Genomic DNA, 19,241 nt, shown 5'->3' with positions numbered 1-19,241 from the left:
CGAACCCGAACATCCAGGTGTTCGCCCAACACTACCTCCAGGACCGGTGCACTACTCTCTCTAACTAGTGTCAAAAAACAGATCAAAACTACTCAAATACCCAGCTGACTAACTAACTAAGTGTAGGGAAGTGTAGTGGAGAAATTAAGTGTCCCTCTGCAAAGTGAATTTGCCAGTAGCAAGTGTTGTGTATTGTCCACCCTGCTGTGCGGTCTATGTCTGTGCTGCTACTGTTGGGTGCAGGATACATTGTGAAATCCACAATAAAAACATTGTTTCAAATCTGTGTGTGCCTATTTTTGTGCATCTGTGTCATTTATTCATGGACTCTGTATTTCGCATTGGTTATCAGAACCTGAGAACAGACAGGAAAAGAAGTCAGAAAAACACACACAAAAAAACCCACAACCAAAGAAAAAAAAATCATTTTTAATTTTGATTCGTCTGTATTGTACTTGCGCGGCGCAGTTGCTGCAGGTCAAAAAAACCATGAACGGATCACTTTCCTTCACGCTTGCACGTTGTCCTCTGCAAGAAAAGCAGCTGCATCCTTCCCCCAGAGAGCTTCCAGCGGACTGGCAGGCAGAGCCCTGGCTGCAGCCCCTTTACTTAGCAGCTGCCTGGGCTCAGAGCATTGTGACATCATCGGTTGGCTTCCTGCATGACTCAGCACCACCTGCTCAGGTGCCTGCTTCAGTGCCAGGCTGTGAGAGTGTGCAGCAGGCTAGGAAGGCAACTCCTGTTTAGGCTCTCCACTCCCCGGCCTGTGTCTCCCTCTTGTGGCACACCGTGCACGTCCACACAGACAGAGAGATATGAAGAGGAAGGAGGATGAACGAAAGAAAGACGCACTGTGTTCTCAAACAGCCAGCCAGGCTAGAGACTTGACTTCTTCCTCTGCCCTCCACACTCTCTCCTAGCGTGTTGCCAGAATGCAGGGAGCCGGAAGCCTACTTTACTTTTCTCTACGACGTGGAGGCACGGCAGCGGAGGGGTGATGGCTGTTCCGGCGCTGGGCGGGGCCATGCTAATGTAATCAGGCGGCAGCTGAGCCTGGCCCGTGCGTCTGCGTTTAGCACAGGTGCGCCCATCCCGGGGGCCCGGCAGGCCTGCACAGGCAGTGGGAAGGGGGCCCCCCCCCTGGCAGCTGGTAGCTGGCCGGGGTTAGCCGGCTGTGCGGGGCAGTGCTGGGTTGTGCGCTGTTCGCCGCTGCTGCATTTAGAAGGTAATTAGGGTTATCGCTTCTCGGCCTTTTGGCTAAGATCAAGTGTAGTATCTGTTCTTATCAGTTTAATATCTGATACGTCCCCTATCTGGGGACCATATATTAAATGGATTTTTGGAACAGGGAGATGGAAGAAGAGCTTGCTCTGTCCACTCCGCGCATCGACCTGGTATTGCAGTACCTCCAGGACCGGTGCACTACTCTCTCTAACTAGTGTCAAAAAACAGATCAAAACTACTCAAATACCCAGCTGACTAACTAACTAAGTGTAGGAAAGTGTAGTGGAGAAATTAAGTGTCCCTCTGCAAAGTAAATTTGCCAGTAGCAAGTGTTGTGTATTGTCCACCCTGCTGTGCGGTCTATGTCTGTGCTGCTACTGTTGGGTGCAGGATACATTGTGAAATCCACAATAAAAACATTGTTTCAAATCTGTGTGTGCCTATTTTTGTGCATCTGTGTCATTTATTCATGGACTCTGTATTTCACATTGGTTATCAGAACCTGAGAACAGACAGGAAAAGAAGTCAGAAAAACACACAAAAAAAACCCCACAACCAAAGAAAAAAAAATCATTTTTAATTTTGATTAGTCTGTATTGTACTTGCGCGGCACAGTTGCTGCAGGTCAAAAAAAACATGAACGGATCACTTTTCTTCACGTTTGCACGTTGTCCTCTGCAAGAAAAGCAGCTGCATCCTTCCCCCAGAGAGCTTCCAGCGGACTGGCAGGCAGAGCCCTGGCTGCAGCCCCTTTACTTAGCAGCTGCCTGGGCTCAGAGCATTGTGACATCATCGGTTGGCTTCCTGCATGACTCAGCACCACCTGCTCAGGTGCCTGCTTCAGTGCCAGGCTGTGAGAGTGTGCAGCAGGCTAGGAAGGCAACTCCTGTTTAGGCTCTCCACTCCCCGGCCTGTGTCTCCCTCTTGTGGCACACCGCGCACGTCCACACAGACAGAGAGATATGAAGAGGAAGGAGGATGAACGAAAGAAAGACGCACTGTGTTCTCAAACAGCCAGCCAGGCTAGAGACTTGACTTCTTCCTCTGCCCTCCACACTCTCTCCTAGCGCGTTGCCAGAATGCAGGGAGCCGGAAGCCTACTTTACTTTTCTCTTCGACGTGGAGGCACGTCAGCGGAGGGATGATGGCTGTTCCGGCGCTGGGCGGGGCCATGCTAATGTAATCAGGCGGCAGCTGAGCCTGGCCCGTGCGTCTGCGTTTAGCACAGGTGCGCCCATCCCGGGGGCCCGGCAGGCCTGCACAGGCAGTGGGAAGGGGCCCCCCCCCCTGGCAGCTGGTAGCTGGCCGGGGTTAGCCGGCTGTGCGGGGCAGTGCCTTGGTTGTGCGCTGTTCGCCGCTGCTGCATTTAGAAGGTAATTAGGGTTATCGCTTCTCGGCCTTTTGGCTAAGATCAAGTGTAGTATCTGTTCTTATCAGTTTAATATCTGATACGTCCCCTATCTGGGGACCATATATTAAATGGATTTTTGGAACAGGGAGATGGAAGAAGAGCTTGCTCTGTCCACTCCGCGCATCGACCTGGTATTGCAGTCCCTCCAGGACCGGTGCACTACTCTCTCTAACTAGTGTCAAAAAACAGATCAAAACTACTCAAATACCCAGCTGACTAACTAACTAAGTGTAGGGAAGTGTAGTGGAGAAATTAAGTGTCCCTCTGCAAAGTGAATTTGCCAGTAGCAAGTGTTGTGTATTGTCCACCCTGCTGTGCGGTCTATGTCTGTGCTGCTACTGTTGGGTGCAGGATACATTGTGAAATCCACAATAAAAACATTGTTTCAAATCTGTGTGTGCCTATTTTTGTGCATCTGTGTCATTTATTCATGGACTCTGTATTTCGCATTGGTTATCAGAACCTGAGAACAGACAGGAAAAGAAGTCAGAAAAACACACACAAAAAAACCCACAACCAAAGAAAAAAAAATCATTTTTAATTTTGATTCGTCTGTATTGTACTTGCGCGGCGCAGTTGCTGCAGGTCAAAAAAACCATGAACGGATCACTTTCCTTCACGTTTGCACGTTGTCCTCTGCAAGAAAAGCAGCTGCATCCTTCCCCCAGAGAGCTTCCAGCGGACTGGCAGGCAGAGCCCTGGCTGCAGCCCCTTTACTTAGCAGCTGCCTGGGCTCAGAGCATTGTGACATCATCGGTTGGCTTCCTGCATGACTCAGCACCACCTGCTCAGGTGCCTGCTTCAGTGCCAGGCTGTGAGAGTGTGCAGCAGGCTAGGAAGGCAACTCCTGTTTAGGCTCTCCACTCCCCGGCCTGTGTCTCCCTCTTGTGGCACACCGTGCACGTCCACACAGACAGAGAGATATGAAGAGGAAGGAGGATGAACGAAAGAAAGACGCACTGTGTTCTCAAACAGCCAGCCAGGCTAGAGACTTGACTTCTTCCTCTGCCCTCCACACTCTCTCCTAGCGTGTTGCCAGAATGCAGGGAGCCGGAAGCCTACTTTACTTTTCTCTACGACGTGGAGGCACGGCAGCGGAGGGGTGATGGCTGTTCCGGCGCTGGGCGGGGCCATGCTAATGTAATCAGGCGGCAGCTGAGCCTGGCCCGTGCGTCTGCGTTTAGCACAGGTGCACCCATCCCGGGGGCCCGGCAGGCCTGCACAGGCAGTGGGAAGGGGGCCCCCCCCCCTGGCAGCTGGTAGCTGGCCCGGGTTAGCCGGCTGTGCGGGGCAGTGCTGGGTTGTGCGCTGTTCGCCGCTGCTGCATTTAGAAGGTAATTAGGGTTATCGCTTCTCGGCCTTTTGGCTAAGATCAAGTGTAGTATCTGTTCTTATCAGTTTAATATCTGATACGTCCCCTATCTGGGGACCATATATTAAATGGATTTTTGGAACAGGGAGATGGAAGAAGAGCTTGCTCTGTCCACTCCGCGCATCGACCTGGTATTGCAGTACCTCCAGGACCGGTGCACTACTCTCTCTAACTAGTGTCAGAAAACAGATCAAAACTACTCAAATACCCAGCTGACTAACTAACTAAGTGTAGGAAAGTGTAGTGGAGAAATTAAAGAGACACTGAAGCGAAAAAAAATATATGATATAATGAATTGGTTGTGTACTATGAATAATTACTAGAAGATTAGCAGCAAAGAAAATATTCTCATACTTTTATTTTCAGGTATATAGTGTTTTTTCTAACATTGCATCATTCTCTAATATGTGCAGATTACACAACATTCAGCATTCAAAATGATTCTTTCAGAGCAGTCTGTGAAGTAATGACCTCTCCTCTAGCAGAGGAAAAGTAAACAGTTGAGATAATAAAAGTCAGAAGACAGCCCTCTCCACGACTTTTGAAAGTCGTAGAAATGAATGGCTTTTTTGCATAGAGATAACAACTGGAGTTTCTTAACTCTTCCTGTACTGGAAACAATTAGACTGATGTATCTGATCTTAATCTTTTATTTCTTAGATGTGCTACACATACAAATCATAATATCATCATTTTTTTTTCGCTTCAGTGTCTCTTTAAGTGTCCCTCTGCAAAGTAAATTTGCCAGTAGCAAGTGTTGTGTATTGTCCACCCTGCTGTGCGGTCTATGTCTGTGCTGCTACTGTTGGGTGCAGGATACATTGTGAAATCCACAATAAAAACATTGTTTCAAATCTGTCTGTGCCTATTTTTGTGCATCTGTGTCATTTATTCATGGACTCTGTATTTCGCATTGGTTATCAGAACCTGAGAACAGACAGGAAAAGAAGTCAGAAAAACACACAAAAAAAACCCCACAACCAAAGAAAAAAAAATCATTTTTAATTTTGATAAGTCTGTATTGTACTTGCGCGGCGCAGTTGCTGCAGGTCAAAAAAACCATGAACGGATCACTTTCCTTCACGTTTGCACGTTGTCCTCTGCAAGAAAAGCAGCTGCATCCTTCCCCCAGAGAGCTTCCAGCGGACTGGCAGGCAGAGCCCTGGCTGCAGCCCCTTTACTTAGCAGCTGCCTGGGCTCAGAGCATTGTGACATCATCGGTTGGCTTCCTGCATGACTCAGCACCACCTGCTCAGGTGCCTGCTTCAGTGCCAGGCTGTGAGAGTGTGCAGCAGGCTAGGAAGGCAACTCCTGTTTAGGCTCTCCACTCCCCGGCCTGTGTCTCCCTCTTGTGGCACACCGCGCACGTCCACACAGACAGAGAGATATGAAGAGGAAGGAGGATGAACGAAAGAAAGACGCACTGTGTTCTCAAACAGCCAGCCAGGCTAGAGACTTGACTTCTTCCTCTGCCCTCCACACTCTCTCCTAGCGCGTTGCCAGAATGCAGGGAGCCGGAAGCCTACTTTACTTTTCTCTTCGACGTGGAGGCACGTCAGCGGAGGGATGATGGCTGTTCCGGCGCTGGGCGGGGCCATGCTAATGTAATCAGGCGGCAGCTGAGCCTGGCCCGTGCGTCTGCGTTTAGCACAGGTGCGCCCATCCCGGGGGCCCGGCAGGCCTGCACAGGCAGTGGGAAGGGCCCCCCCCCCCCTGGCAGCTGGTAGCTGGCCGGGGTTAGCCGGCTGTGCGGGGCAGTGCCTTGGTTGTGCGCTGTTCGCCGCTGCTGCATTTAGAAGGTAATTAGGGTTATCGCTTCTCGGCCTTTTGGCTAAGATCAAGTGTAGTATCTGTTCTTGAAATTTTTGGGGGGACCTGGAAGGATGGCACTGTGGCAGGGTGTCCTTCCTGGTCGTAATTCCCAGGGACTGATGGAATGGATCTATACCATGGTCGAGGCTGAATGGCTGAGGGCTTTGCTTAGGCGTACTGCCCCTGGAAGTGGCGCTCCAGGTGCACCCGAAAAAACCTGAGATGTGGCAGATCTCAGGCGGAAGTAGGGTGCTTTGGTCTGTACTGCCCATATGCAAAACCAACTAACGCAGCTCCCCGGCCTTTTGGCTAGGGAGAGTGCGGAATTTTTATCACTCCGGCCGCAAGGTCGGGGCCAGCTTGCTGGCACGGGGACTTCGGTTCCCACCCGGCTCCCTCTCGGGGGAGCCACCCAGACCATGTGGACACGGTTGCCACATGGCCAGGCCCTTTGGGTAACCACTGGGCGCAGTAGGGGTCCTCCTCGGAGGACCCCAGGATCCTTCAACCCCTCGGGTGTTGGAGGATGCCACCCCCTGAGCCGAAGGCAAAGGGGGAAGGTTCCCTTCGGGGAACAACCGGAAGGGCCCTGCAGCATTGTGGGGCCCGTGGCTACTCGTGCACGTTTTGTGGGGGTGCTTTAGGGCACTCACGCTTTTTCCGTGCACGGGGCTAATAGCCTTGCTTACCCGGGACCTCTGTTGCATGCAACAGGGGCCAAGAAAGCTTAAAAAAAAAAAAAAAAAAAAAAATCTGTTCTTATCAGTTTAATATCTGATACGTCCCCTATCTGGGGACCATATATTAAATGGATTTTTGGACCAGGGAGATGGAAGAAGAGCTTGCTCTGTCCACTCCGCGCATCGACCTGGTATTGCAGTCCCTCCAGGACCGGTGCACTACTCTCTCTAACTAGTGTCAAAAAACAGATCAAAACTACTCAAATACCCAGCTGACTAGCTAACTAAGTGTAGGGAAGTGTAGTGGAGAAATTAAGTGTCCCTCTGCAAAGTGAATTTGCCAGTAGCAAGTGTTGTGTATTGTCCACCCTGCTGTGCGGTCTATGTCTGTGCTGCTACTGTTGGGTGCAGGATACATTGTGAAATCCACAATAAAAACATTGTTTCAAATCTGTGTGTGCCTATTTTTGTGCATCTGTGTCATTTATTCATGGACTCTGTATTTCGCATTGGTTATCAGAACCTGAGAACAGACAGGAAAAGAAGTCAGAAAAACACACACAAAAAAACCCACAACCAAAGAAAAAAAAAATCATTTTTAATTTTGATTCGTCTGTATTGTACTTGCGCGGCGCAGTTGCTGCAGGTCAAAAAAACCATGAACGGATCACTTTCCTTCACGTTTGCACGTTGTCCTCTGCAAGAAAAGCAGCTGCATCCTTCCCCCAGAGAGCTTCCAGCGGACTGGCAGGCAGAGCCCTGGCTGCAGCCCCTTTACTTAGCAGCTGCCTGGGCTCAGAGCATTGTGACATCATCGGTTGGCTTCCTGCATGACTCAGCACCACCTGCTCAGGTGCCTGCTTCAGTGCCAGGCTGTGAGAGTGTGCAGCAGGCTAGGAAGGCAACTCCTGTTTAGGCTCTCCACTCCCCGGCCTGTGTCTCCCTCTTGTGGCACACCGTGCACGTCCACACAGACAGAGAGATATGAAGAGGAAGGAGGATGAACGAAAGAAAGACGCACTGTGTTCTCAAACAGCCAGCCAGGCTAGAGACTTGACTTCTTCCTCTGCCCTCCACACTCTCTCCTAGCGTGTTGCCAGAATGCAGGGAGCCGGAAGCCTACTTTACTTTTCTCTTCGACGTGGAGGCACGGCAGCGGAGGGGTGATGGCTGTTCCGGCGCTGGGCGGGGCCATGCTAATGTAATCAGGTGGCAGCTGAGCCTGGCCCGTGCGTCTGCGTTTAGCACAGGTGCGCCCATCCCGGGGGCCCGGCAGGCCTGCACAGGCAGTGGGAAGGGGGCCCCCCCCTGGCAGCTGGTAGCTGGCCGGGGTTAGCCGGCTGTGCGGGGCATTGCTGGGTTGTGCGCTGTTCGCCGCTGCTGCATTTAGAAGGTAATTAGGGTTATCGCTTCTCGGCCTTTTGGCTAAGATCAAGTGTAGTATCTGTTCTTATCAGTTTAATATCTGATACGTCCCCTATCTGGGGACCATATATTAAATGGATTTTTGGAACAGGGAGATGGAAGAAGAGCTTGCTCTGTCCACTCCGCGCATCGACCTGGTATTGCAGTACCTCCAGGACCGGTGCACTACTCTCTCTAACTAGTGTCAAAAAACAGATCAAAACTACTCAAATACCCAGCTGACTAACTAACTAAGTGTAGGAAAGTGTAGTGGAGAAATTATGTGTCCCTCTGCAAAGTAAATTTGCCAGTAGCAAGTGTTGTGTATTGTCCACCCTGCTGTGCGGTCTATGTCTGTGCTGCTACTGTTGGGTGCAGGATACATTGTGAAATCCACAATAAAAACATTGTTTCAAATCTGTGTGTGCCTATTTTTGTGCATCTGTGTCATTTATTCATGGACTCTGTATTTCGCATTGGTTATCAGAACCTGAGAACAGACAGGAAAAGAAGTCAGAAAAACACACAAAAAAAAACCCTCAACCAAAGAAAAAAAAATCATTTTTAATTTTGATTAGTCTGTATTGTACTTGCGCGGCGCAGTTGCTGCAGGTCATAAAAACCATGAACGGATCACTTTCCTTCACGTTTGCACGTTGTCCTCTGCAAGAAAAGCAGCTGCATCCTTCCCCCAGAGAGCTTCCAGCGGACTGGCAGGCAGAGCCCTGGCTGCAGCCCCTTTACTTAGCAGCTGCCTGGACTCAGAGCATTGTGACATCATCGGTTGGCTTCCTGCATGACTCAGCACCACCTGCTCAGGTGCCTGCTTCAGTGCCAGGCTGTGAGAGTGTGCAGCAGGCTAGGAAGGCAACTCCTGTTTAGGCTCTCCACTCCCCGGCCTGTGTCTCCCTCTTGTGGCACACCGTGCACGTCCACACAGACAGAGAGATATGAAGAGGAAGGAGGATGAACGAAAGAAAGACGCACTGTGTTCTCAAACAGCCAGCCAGGCTAGAGACTTGACTTCTTCCTCTGCCCTCCACACTCTCTCCTAGCGTGTTGCCAGAATGCAGGGAGCCGGAAGCCTACTTTACTTTTCTCTTCGACGTGGAGGCACGGCAGCGGAGGGGTGATGGCTGTTCCGGCGCTGGGCGGGGCCATGCTAATGTAATCAGGCGGCAGCTGAGCCTGGCCCGTGCGTCTGCGTTTAGCACAGGTGCGCCCATCCCGGGGGCCCGGCAGGCCTGCACAGGCAGTGGGAAGGGGGCCCCCCCCCCTGGCAGCTGGTAGCTGGCCGGGGTTAGCCGGCTGTGCGGGGCAGTGCTGGGTTGTGCGCTGTTCGCCGCTGCTGCATTTAGAAGGTAATTAGGGTTATCGCTTCTCGGCCTTTTGGCTAAGATCAAGTGCAGTTCCAGCCTTGATTCGAAGCCAGAAGGTGCCAGGGGTACCCGAAGATCCGCCTTGTGGGTAGTGTTGGGCGAACACCTAGATGTTCGGGTTCGCGAACGTTCGCCGAACATTGCCGCGATGTTCGGGTGTTCGCGCCGAACTCCGAACATAATGGAAGTCAATGGGGACCCGAACTTTCGTGCTTTGTAAAGCTTCCTTACATGCTACATACCCCAAATTTGCAGGGTATGTGCACCTTGGGAGTGGGTACAAGAGGAAAAAAAATATTTGAAAAAGAGCTTATAGTTTTTGAGAAAATTGATTGTAAAGTTTCAAAGGAAAAACTGTCTTTTAAATGTGGAAAATGTCATGTTTCTTTGCACAGGTAACATGCTTTTTGTCGCCATGCAGTCATAAATGTAATACAGAGAAGAGGTTCCAGGAAAAGGGACCGGTAACGCTAACCCAGCACCAGCAGCAGCAGACGTGATGGAACAGGAGCAGGCGCAGGAGGAGAAGGCCATGCTTTTTGAGACACAACAACCCAGGCCTTGCATGAGGACAAGAAGCGTGCGGATAGCATGCTTTTTACCTCCATGCAGTCATAAATGTAATAAAGATAAGAGGTTCCATAAACAGGGACCGGCAATGCTAACCCAGCAGCAGCAGCACACGTGATGGAACAGGAGCAGGCGCAGGAGGAGAAGGCCATGCTTTTTGAGGCACAACAACCCAGGCCTTGCATGAGGACAAGAAGCGTGCGGATGGCATGCTTTTTACCGCCATGCAGTCATAAATGTAATAAAGATAAGAGGTTCAATAAACAGGGACCGGGCGTCAACGCTAACCCAGCAGCAGCAGACGTGATGGAACAGGAGGAGGCGCAGGAGGAGAAGGCCACGCTTTCAGGTGCAACTCAGGCCTTGCATGAGGACAAAAAAATGCGTGCGCAAAGCAATGCAATGAGTAGTTTTCAGGACACAATGGGCTATTCGGAGGAGCTATTCCCACCCCCACAATCTTCTACCTGTGAAAGGTCAATGGAACAGCCACAAATGTTGTGCCCGGATTCACAACCTTTTTCTGTGGAAAATGCACCTCGCACTGAAATGCAAGGCGAGGCCGAGGATGAACATGACGTCAACAACTCAACATAACGCAAAATGGGGGCGGAACAGAAAGCTGCTTTCAATGTTTTGAAGGCCTTAATTGCCTCCGGTGGCCAGTTAGATGCATCATTCATTACACCCAAATCCCAGAGCAATGTGTGCAGGAATTTGAATCGCAGGAGGTGTACCGAGATCATCTGGACAAGTGACCAAGTGACCAAGTGACAAGTGACCAAGTGACAAGTGACAGTGACCAGTGACAAAGTGACAAAATGACAAAGTGACAAAATGACAAAGTGACAAGTGACAAGTGACAAAGTGACAAAATGACAAAGTGACAAAATGACAAAGTGACAAGTGACAAGTGACAAAGTGACAAAATGACAAAGTGACAAGTGACCAGTGACAAAGTGACAAGTGAGAGGTTGTTCTGGGGAGCTCTACTCCACTGCACTCAGTCACATATGAGGAGAGGTCTCGTCGGGACTGCTGATCCTCCTCAGCTTGCTCAAAGCCTTGAGGGTTCCTGAAGATCCTCTGCTTGGAGTTCGCCGGGATTCAGCTTGGTGTCGGGGTCGGCGGCGTCCTCCTCACTCCAAGTTCTCCAACGTGGCAGATCTTCTGTTGAAGGAAAAAAAAAAAACATTGTTTAAAGTCCAGTACCGGTTCTGAAGGACTCACCAAGAGATGCAGGAGCGCTTCAATGTAGCGCACCATCACTCGCTGGGTGATGTCCCTCCCTATGCGCTGGAATTCTACGCTGCACATGCTAGCACGCTTTTGCGCAGTGCCGAGGCGCATTCCAGCAGCTAGCTAGTAGCTACAAAGCTTCTGTGGATCTGATTGGGCCACCATGTTGGATCTCTGCCAAGTCCTCCAAAATTTTGAGCAATCCACGTTGCTTGTGACTGAGCACTGCAGTGACAACTCTACAGTCAGCATTACAATACCACTGCTGTGTTTACTGAAGAAATCAATGTTGAAGATGGAAACCGCTGGCATGATGCAAGTGGGGGATTCTGAAGATGAAAATGATCAGCGTGATGATACCAACATCAGGCAACCTGCCTCAGGAAACGCTGGTCCCAGCTATAACAAAGAACAGGACGAGGAACAGCTGGAGTTGGAGCAGGAACTGGATGCCCCCACTGCCGAGGGACAGAGCGGTGCACGTTGGACTTCCACAATTTAGCGGGAATGGACAGCAGAAGAGGAAGAAAGTGATGCTGGTGACGAATATGGTGCATCACAACAATCACAACGCTCACAAGAACAAGAAGACAGAGGAGTCTGGCAGGACTCTCTGGCACACATGGCTCAATTCATTCTAGACTGCATTGAGCGCGGCCCGCGCATTATTCACTATTCATTACTATTCATTATTCTGGAATCTGGACAACACCAATTACTGGGTTTATACCCAGTTTATACAAACACAATGTTAAAAAACTGATTGAAGAAAGTGTCAGACAGGTCAAAAATGCAACAATTCCAGCAGGCCCTTGAGGATGGAGACTTTAGAGAGGAGATTGACATCCTCCTCCTTCTCTAGCCAGTTGTACGCCGACAGACTGACTTCAGCAAACCCAGGAGGACCAGGAGGGCAGCAAAGAACACAAGCTGCTGCTGCCTAGTGCCCAAAAGGGAATGGTATTGGCAGTGTCCTTGGAGTGGGAACATTTTCTGACACCCATGCAGCAGCCCACAGAACAGCAATCGGGCAGTTCCACGTCCTCCAACACCAATCGCCTGGAATCTTCTCCAGGCGATTGGTGTTGGAGGACGTGGTCCAGGACTACAAGGTCCAGGACTACATGTCAGATGGCGTAGCTGTGTTGAACAATCCATCTGCAGACAGACGGTGAGTGTGACAGGCAGCACAGAAGGACCATGGCAACTCACTCATAGTACCACAGTTTGATAGTGCTGCCCAAAAAATTATATGGATCCGTGGACCCGGGCAGTACTGGGAAGTGGGAACGCAGATTTTAGTACCTAAACACACGATACAACATATTTTCCGGGGTCGGACTCTGAGGCACATACAGATGGTCCCGATCATCATCCTCATCATTCAACTCTTCTCCTGAGTCTGAACCACCCACCACCTCTGCCACCCCAACATCCCCAGACACAGACCCCTCATCGTCCTCAACATTAACTTGGGATGCTGGCTTGAGCCCGACCTCCTCCTCCACATCAGGCCCCATCATCTCCTCAATGGCAGCCCTCAATAATCGCTCTGGCGCTGGACCGATGGACACAACGTTCTCCTCCGGGGAGGGCTGCTGCTGACCACTGGCTGCTGGGGTGGATGTTATAGCTTGCGTGGGGCGTTGGCTGTTGCTGTTGTTAGGAGTGCTGCTCACAGCGGAGGTCTCTGAGGAACTCATGGTGAGCTCATATAGTGGTTGTGTACTGTTCCCAGCAGACACAGAGTGGCAGTAAACACAATGCTATATAGTGTGCTGGGTGAGCGGTGTACACAGAGTGGCAGTAAACACAATGCTATATAGTGTGGCTGAGCGAGCGGTGTACTACTGTTCCCAGCAGACACAGAGTGGCAGTACACACAATGCTATATAGTCTGGCTGAGCGGTGTACACAGAGTGGCAGTACACACAATGCTATATAGTCAGGCTAAGCCGTGTACACAGAGTGTCAGAAAACACAAGGCTATATATAGCGTGGCTGAGCGAGGTGCACAGTGGCAGTACACACAATGCTATATAGTCAGGCTAAGCCGTGTACACAGAGTGTCAGAAAACACAATGCTATATATAGCGTGGCTGAGCGAGGTGCACAGTGCAGTGGCAGTACACACAATGCTATATAGTCAGGCTAAGCCATGTACACAGAGTGTCAGAAAACACAATGCTATATATAGCGTGGCTGAGCGAGGTACAGTGGCAGTACACACAATGCTATATAGTCAGGCTAAGCCGTGTACACAGAGTGTCAGAAAACACAAGGCTATATATAGCGTGGCTGCTGAGCCAGGTGCACACAGTGGCAGTACACACAATGCTATATAGTCAGGCTAAGCCATGTACACAGAGTGTCAGAAAACAAAATGCTATATATAGCGTGGCTGAGCGAGGTGCACAGTGCAGTGGCAGTACATACAATGCTATATAGTCAGGCTAAGCCGTGTACACAGAGTGTCAGAAAAAACAATGCTATATATAGCGTGGCTGAGCGAGGTACAGTGGCAGTAAACAATGCTATATATAGTCTGGCTGAGCGAGCGGTGTACTACTGTTCCCAGCAGCGACACACAATGACTGGGGGGGACCCTGGCTAGCGTGGCTGGAGCGCGAACTACCCTGCCTGCCTACCCAAAGCTAAACCCACAGACAAATGGCGGAGATATGACGTGGTTCGGGTATTTATTTACCCGAACCACGTGACCGTTCGGCCAATCAGAGCGCGTTCGGGTCCGAACCACGTGACCCGTTCGGCCAATCACAGCGCTAGCCGAACGTTCGGGGAACGTTCGGCCATGCGCTCTTAGTTCGGCCATGCGGCCGAACGGTTTGGCCGAGCACCGTCAGGTGTTCGGCCGAACTCGAACATCACCTGAACAGGGTGATATTCTGCAGAACCCGAACAGTGGCGAACACTGTTCGCCCAACACTACTTGTGGGGATCGATCCTCTTCGGAGGGCACCTCACTTGCTGCAGTTGGTCCTAGGCTTAGTCCCCTGGCAACGGGAAGCGATCATCCCCTCCCTTCTCTCAGCCTGCTGCTGGTTTACCAGTGGTAGGTACTATTGGCAAGCCCCTCAGACGGGTAGCCATTAACGGGTCGGCTCACGCTGACCTGGGGCGAGAGTTGGGGCTTCCCTTTCCGTCTCTACCTCGTGTGGAGGGCGGTTGGACAGGACCTGGTGAGTGTGTGGTCCCAAGCTCCGGCACATAGCTGTAGGAGCAGAGGATGGATTTGAAGAGGAAGCAGAACTGTTTGCGGATTTTGCCCAAGAATGGAGAGGAATTGGATATTTCCGTTGGTTTTGGGATCATTGTGGATCGGTTGGGACTACTTAAGGAGGATATTTTTTGCATGCAAGCAAATTGGAAATATAAGTTCGTGGATATTACCTTAAGGAAAAATGTGGTGAGTGCGGAAGTGTATTTTCGTTGGAGAAGAATGGCGACTAATAGTGACCCGGTGATGTTGTGCTCGGATGTGAGTAAACCGGTGGAGATTGTCGTCTCCATGGATGACCCTTTTGTTCCAGTAGAGGAAATTAGAGAGATTTTTGAACCTTTTGTGAAAGAAATGGTGTTTGTGAAGGACTTTTTGAATTCTTGTGGAGTATGGGACGGTAGAAGATCTTATCATGTGTGGTTGAGAGAAGAAGGAAGAATTGAATTGCCGAGATCTTTTGAGGTGGATCAGAAAAGTGGATATTGGTGGTACAAAAAGTATAGAAAGGAGGATGTGAGTATGAAGGAAGAACAAATGGCAGATATAACGGAAGTTAAGATGGACAATGTGTCGAGACCTGAAACGGAAACAAAAAGTTGTGATAGTGAGTTGGTGAACAACAAGGAAGAAGAGTTAAAAAGATGTGTTGGTGTGCTGGTTGCTGATACAGTGAAGAAAAAGGAAGAAGAATCTTTTGTGGAAAGTGTGGAGTTTAAGTATGACCCCTTTTTTGAGGAAATTTGGAGTATTGAAAGTAGAGAAGAAGATGAGGATGTGTCATCTGAGTCGTCTGAAGAAGATGACTTGGTAGAAGGGACGTCTGAGGAAGAATCGGAAACTTAGAGTTTATTTGCCGGAAAGGTAGTTTGCTTTGTTGGAATGGTATTGTGGAATCAGAGTTTTTGTTTGTTTGTCTTTATTTTAAATTTTATCGATTCAAAAGATTTAAAAGATTATAAAGAATTAAAGTCAATGTGATGATTGGTTGAGATCTCGAATGTGGAAGCACTATGTGTTTCAGACGAGTTTAAGACCGGACTGATTGACAAAAAAAAAAAAAATCTGATACGTCCCCTATCTGGGGACCATATATTAAATGGATTTTTGGAACAGGGAGATGGAAGAAGAGCTTGCTCTGTCCACTCCGCGCATCGACCTGGTATTGCAGTACCTCCAGGACCGGTGCACTACTCTCTCTAACTAGTGTCAAAAAACAGATCAAAACTACTCAAATACCCAGCTGACTAACTAACTAAGTGTAGGGAAGTGTAGTGGAGAAATTAAGTGTCCCTCTGCAAAGTGAATTTGCCAGTAGCAAGTGTTGTGTATTGTCCACCCTGCTGTGCGGTCTATGTCTGTGCTGCTACTGTTGGGTGCAGGATACATTGTGAAATCCACAATAAAAACATTGTTTCAAATCTGTGTGTGCCTATTTTTGTGCATCTGTGTCATTTATTCATGGACTCTGTATTTCGCATTGGTTATCAGAACCTGAGAACAGACAGGAAAAGAAGTCAGAAAAACACACCAAAAAAAACCCCACAACCAAAGAAAAAAAAAATCATTTTTAATTTTGATTAGTCTGTATTGTACTTGCGCGGCGCAGTTGCTGCAGGTCAAAAAAACCATGAACGGATCACTTTCCTTCACGTTTGCACGTTGTCCTCTGCAAGAAAAGCAGCTGCATCCTTCCCCCAGAGAGCTTCCAGTGGACTGGCAGGCAGAGCCCTGGCTGCAGCCCCTTTACTTAGCAGCTGCCTGGGCTCAGAGCATTGTGACATCATCGGTTGGCTTCCTGCATGACTCAGCACCACCTGCTCAGGTGCCTGCTTCAGTGCCAGGCTGTGAGAGTGTGCAGCAGGCTAGGAAGGCAACTCCTGTTTAGGCTCTCCACTCCCCGGCCTGTGTCTCCCTCTTGTGGCACACCGCGCACGTCCACACAGACAGAGAGATATGAAGAGGAAAGAGGATGAACGAAAGAAAGACGCACTGTGTTCTCAAACAGCCAGCCAGGCTAGAGACTTGACTTCTTCCTCTGCCCTCCACACTCTCTCCTAGCGTGTTGCCAGAATGCAGGGAGCCGGAAGCCTACTTTACTTTTCTCTTCGACGTGGAGGCACGGCAGCGGAGGGGTGATGGCTGTTCCGGCGCTGGGCGGGGCCATGCTAATGTAATCAGGCGGCAGCTGAGCCTGGCCCGTGCGTCTGCGTTTAGCACAGGTGCGCCCATCCCGGGGGCCCGGCAGGCCTGCACAGGCAGTGGGAAGGGGGCCCCCCCCTGGCAGTTGGTAGCTGGCCGGGGTTAGCCGGCTGTGCGGGGCAGTGCTGGGTTGTGCGCTGTTCGCCGCTGCTGCATTTAGAAGGTAATTAGGGTTATCGCTTCTCGGCCTTTTGGCTAAGATCAAGTGTAGTATCTGTTCTTATCAGTTTAATATCTGATACGTCCCCTATCTGGGGACCATATATTAAATGGATTTTTGGAACAGGGAGATGGAAGAAGAGCTTGCTTTGTCCACTCCGCGCATCGACCTGGTATTGCAGTACCTCCAGGACCGGTGCACTACTCTTTCTAACTAGTGTCAAAAAACAGATCAAAACTACTCAAATACCCAGCTGACTAACTAACTAAGTGTAGGGAAGTGTAGTGGAGAAATTAAGTGTCCCTCTGCAAAGTGAATTTGCCAGTAGCAAGTGTTGTGTATTGTCCACCCTGCTGTGCGGTCTATGTCTGTGCTGCTACTGTTGGGTGCAGGATACATTGTGAAATCCACAATAAAAACATTGTTTCAAATCTGTGTGTGCCTATTTTTGTGCATCTGTGTCATTTATTCATGGACTCTGTATTTCGCATTGGTTATCAGAACCTGAGAACAGACAGGAAAAGAAGTCAGAAAAACACACAACAAAAAACCCCACAACCAAAGAAAAAAAAATCATTTTTAATTTTGATTAGTCTGTATTGTACTTGCGCGGCGCAGTTGCTGCAGGTCATAAAAACCATGAACGGATCACTTTCCTTCACGCTTGCACGTTGTCCTCTGCAAGAAAAGCAGCTGCATCATTCCCCCAGAGAGCTTCCAGCGGACTGGCAGGCAGAGCCCTGGCTGCAGCCCCTTTACTTAGCAGCTGCCTGGGCTCAGAGCATTGTGACATCATCGGTTGGCTTCCTGCATGACTCAGCACCACCTGCTCAGGTGCCTGCTTCAGTGCCAGGCTGTGAGAGTGTGCAGCAGGCTAGGAAGGCAACTCCTGTTTAGGCTCTCCACTCCCCGGCCTGTGTCTCCCTCTTGTGGCACACCGCGCACGTCCACACAGACAGAGAGATATGAAGAGGAAGGAGGATGAACGAAAGAAAGACGCACTGTGTTCTCAAACAGCCAGCCAGGCTAGAGACTTGAATTCTTCCTCTGCCCTCCACACTCTCTCCTAGCGTGTTGCCAGAATGCAGGGAGCCGGAAGCCTACTTTACTTTTCTCTTCGAAGTGGAGGCACGGCAGCGGAGGGGTGATGGCTGTTCCGGCGCTGGGCGGGCCCATGCTAATGTAATCAGGCGGCAGCTGAGCCTGGCCCGTGCGTCTGCGTTTAGCACAGGTGCGCCCATCCCGGGGGCCCGGCAGGCCTGCACAGGCAGTGGGAAGGGGGCCCCCCTGGCAGCTGGTAGCTGGCCGGGGTTAGCCGGCTGTGCGGGGCAGTGCTGGGTTGTGCGCTGTTCGCCGCTGCTGCATTTATAAGGTAATTAGGGTTATCGCTTCTCGGCCTTTTGGCTAAGATCAAGTGTAGTATCTGTTCTTATCAGTTTAATATCTGATACGTCCCCTATCTGGGGACCATATATTAAATGGATTTTTGGAACAGGGAGATGGCAGAAGAGCTTGCTCTGTCCACTCCGCGCATCGACCTGGTATTGCAGTACCTCCAGGACCGGTGCACTACTCTTTCTAACTAGTGTCAAAAAACAGATCAAAACTACTCAAATACCCAGCTGACTAACTAACTAAGTGTAGGGAAGTGTAGTGGAGAAATTAAGTGTCCCTCTGCAAAGTGAATTTGCCAGTAGCAAGTGTTGTGTATTGTCCACCCTGCTGTGCGGTCTATGTCTGTGCTGCTACTGTTGGGTGCAGGATACATTGTGAAATCCACAATAAAAACATTGTTTCAAATCTGTGTGTGCCTATTTTTGTGCATCTGTGTCATTTATTCATGGACTCTGTATTTCGCATTGGTTATCAGAACCTGAGAACAGACAGGAAAAGAAGTCAGAAAAACACACAAAAAAAACCCCACAACCAAAGAAAAAAAAATCATTTTTAATTTTGATTAGTCTGTATTGTACTTGCGCGGCGCAGTTGCTGCAGGTCATAAAAACCATGAACGGATCACTTTCCTTCACGTTTGCACGTTGTCCTCTGCAAGAAAAGCAGCTGCATCCTTCCCCCAGAGAGCTTCCAGCGGACTGGCAGGCAGAGCCCTGGCTGCAGCCCCTTTACTTAGCAGCTGCCTGGGCTCAGAGCATTGTGACATAATCGGTTGGCTTCCTGCATGACTCAGCACCACCTGCTCAGGTGCCTGCTTCAGTGCCAGGCTGTGAGAGTGTGCAGCAGGCTAGGAAGGCAACTCCTGTTTAGGCTCTCCACTCCCCGGCCTGTGTCTCCCTCTTGTGGCACACCGCGCACGTCCACACAGACAGAGAGATATGAAGAGGAAGGAGGATGAACGAAAGAAAGACGCACTGTGTTCTCAAACAGCCAGCCAGGCTAGAGACTTGACTTCTTCCTCTGCCCTCCACACTCTCTCCTAGCGTGTTGCCAGAATGCAGGGAGCCGGAAGCCTACTTTACTTTTCTCTTCGAAGTGGAGGCACGGCAGCGGAGGGGTGATGGCTGTTCCGGCGCTGGGCGGGGCCATGCTAAT

General features: G+C 50.1%; 7 non-coding genes and 2 pseudogenes across 7 annotated transcripts; all 9 read left to right on the top strand.

Annotated features, from left to right (window-relative positions):
- The first annotated feature begins 1,237 nt into the window (after nt 1-1,237).
- On the top strand, nt 1,238-1,428 carry LOC137505170 (U2 spliceosomal RNA). Its single transcript, XR_011019791.1, has one exon. It is a non-coding gene; the product is annotated as a U2 spliceosomal RNA (small nuclear RNA).
- A 1,181-nt stretch (nt 1,429-2,609) lies between these two features.
- LOC137505575 (U2 spliceosomal RNA) lies at nt 2,610-2,800 on the top strand. The gene has a single exon (XR_011020183.1). It is a non-coding gene; the product is annotated as a U2 spliceosomal RNA (small nuclear RNA).
- Nucleotides 2,801-3,981: 1,181 nt separating this feature from the next.
- On the top strand, nt 3,982-4,172 carry LOC137505159 (U2 spliceosomal RNA). Its single transcript, XR_011019780.1, has one exon. It is a non-coding gene; the product is annotated as a U2 spliceosomal RNA (small nuclear RNA).
- Nucleotides 4,173-5,818: 1,646 nt separating this feature from the next.
- Nucleotides 5,819-6,020, top strand: LOC137505806 (U2 spliceosomal RNA; annotated as a pseudogene).
- A 521-nt stretch (nt 6,021-6,541) lies between these two features.
- Nucleotides 6,542-6,724, top strand: LOC137505739 (U2 spliceosomal RNA). Its single transcript, XR_011020333.1, has one exon. It is a non-coding gene; the product is annotated as a U2 spliceosomal RNA (small nuclear RNA).
- A 1,180-nt stretch (nt 6,725-7,904) lies between these two features.
- On the top strand, nt 7,905-8,095 carry LOC137505148 (U2 spliceosomal RNA). Its single transcript, XR_011019769.1, has one exon. It is a non-coding gene; the product is annotated as a U2 spliceosomal RNA (small nuclear RNA).
- A 7,217-nt stretch (nt 8,096-15,312) lies between these two features.
- Nucleotides 15,313-15,525, top strand: LOC137505790 (U2 spliceosomal RNA; annotated as a pseudogene).
- Nucleotides 15,526-16,706: 1,181 nt separating this feature from the next.
- Nucleotides 16,707-16,897, top strand: LOC137505585 (U2 spliceosomal RNA). The gene has a single exon (XR_011020193.1). It is a non-coding gene; the product is annotated as a U2 spliceosomal RNA (small nuclear RNA).
- Nucleotides 16,898-18,075: 1,178 nt separating this feature from the next.
- LOC137505560 (U2 spliceosomal RNA) lies at nt 18,076-18,266 on the top strand. The gene has a single exon (XR_011020168.1). It is a non-coding gene; the product is annotated as a U2 spliceosomal RNA (small nuclear RNA).
- The last annotated feature ends 975 nt before the right edge of the window (nt 18,267-19,241 follow it).

The sequence above is a fragment of the Hyperolius riggenbachi genome, chromosome 4 (assembly GCF_040937935.1).
Source record: "Hyperolius riggenbachi isolate aHypRig1 chromosome 4, aHypRig1.pri, whole genome shotgun sequence".
In the NCBI taxonomy this organism is placed as follows: Eukaryota; Metazoa; Chordata; class Amphibia; order Anura; family Hyperoliidae; genus Hyperolius; species Hyperolius riggenbachi.
This window is presented reverse-complemented; position numbering and strand designations above follow the sequence as displayed.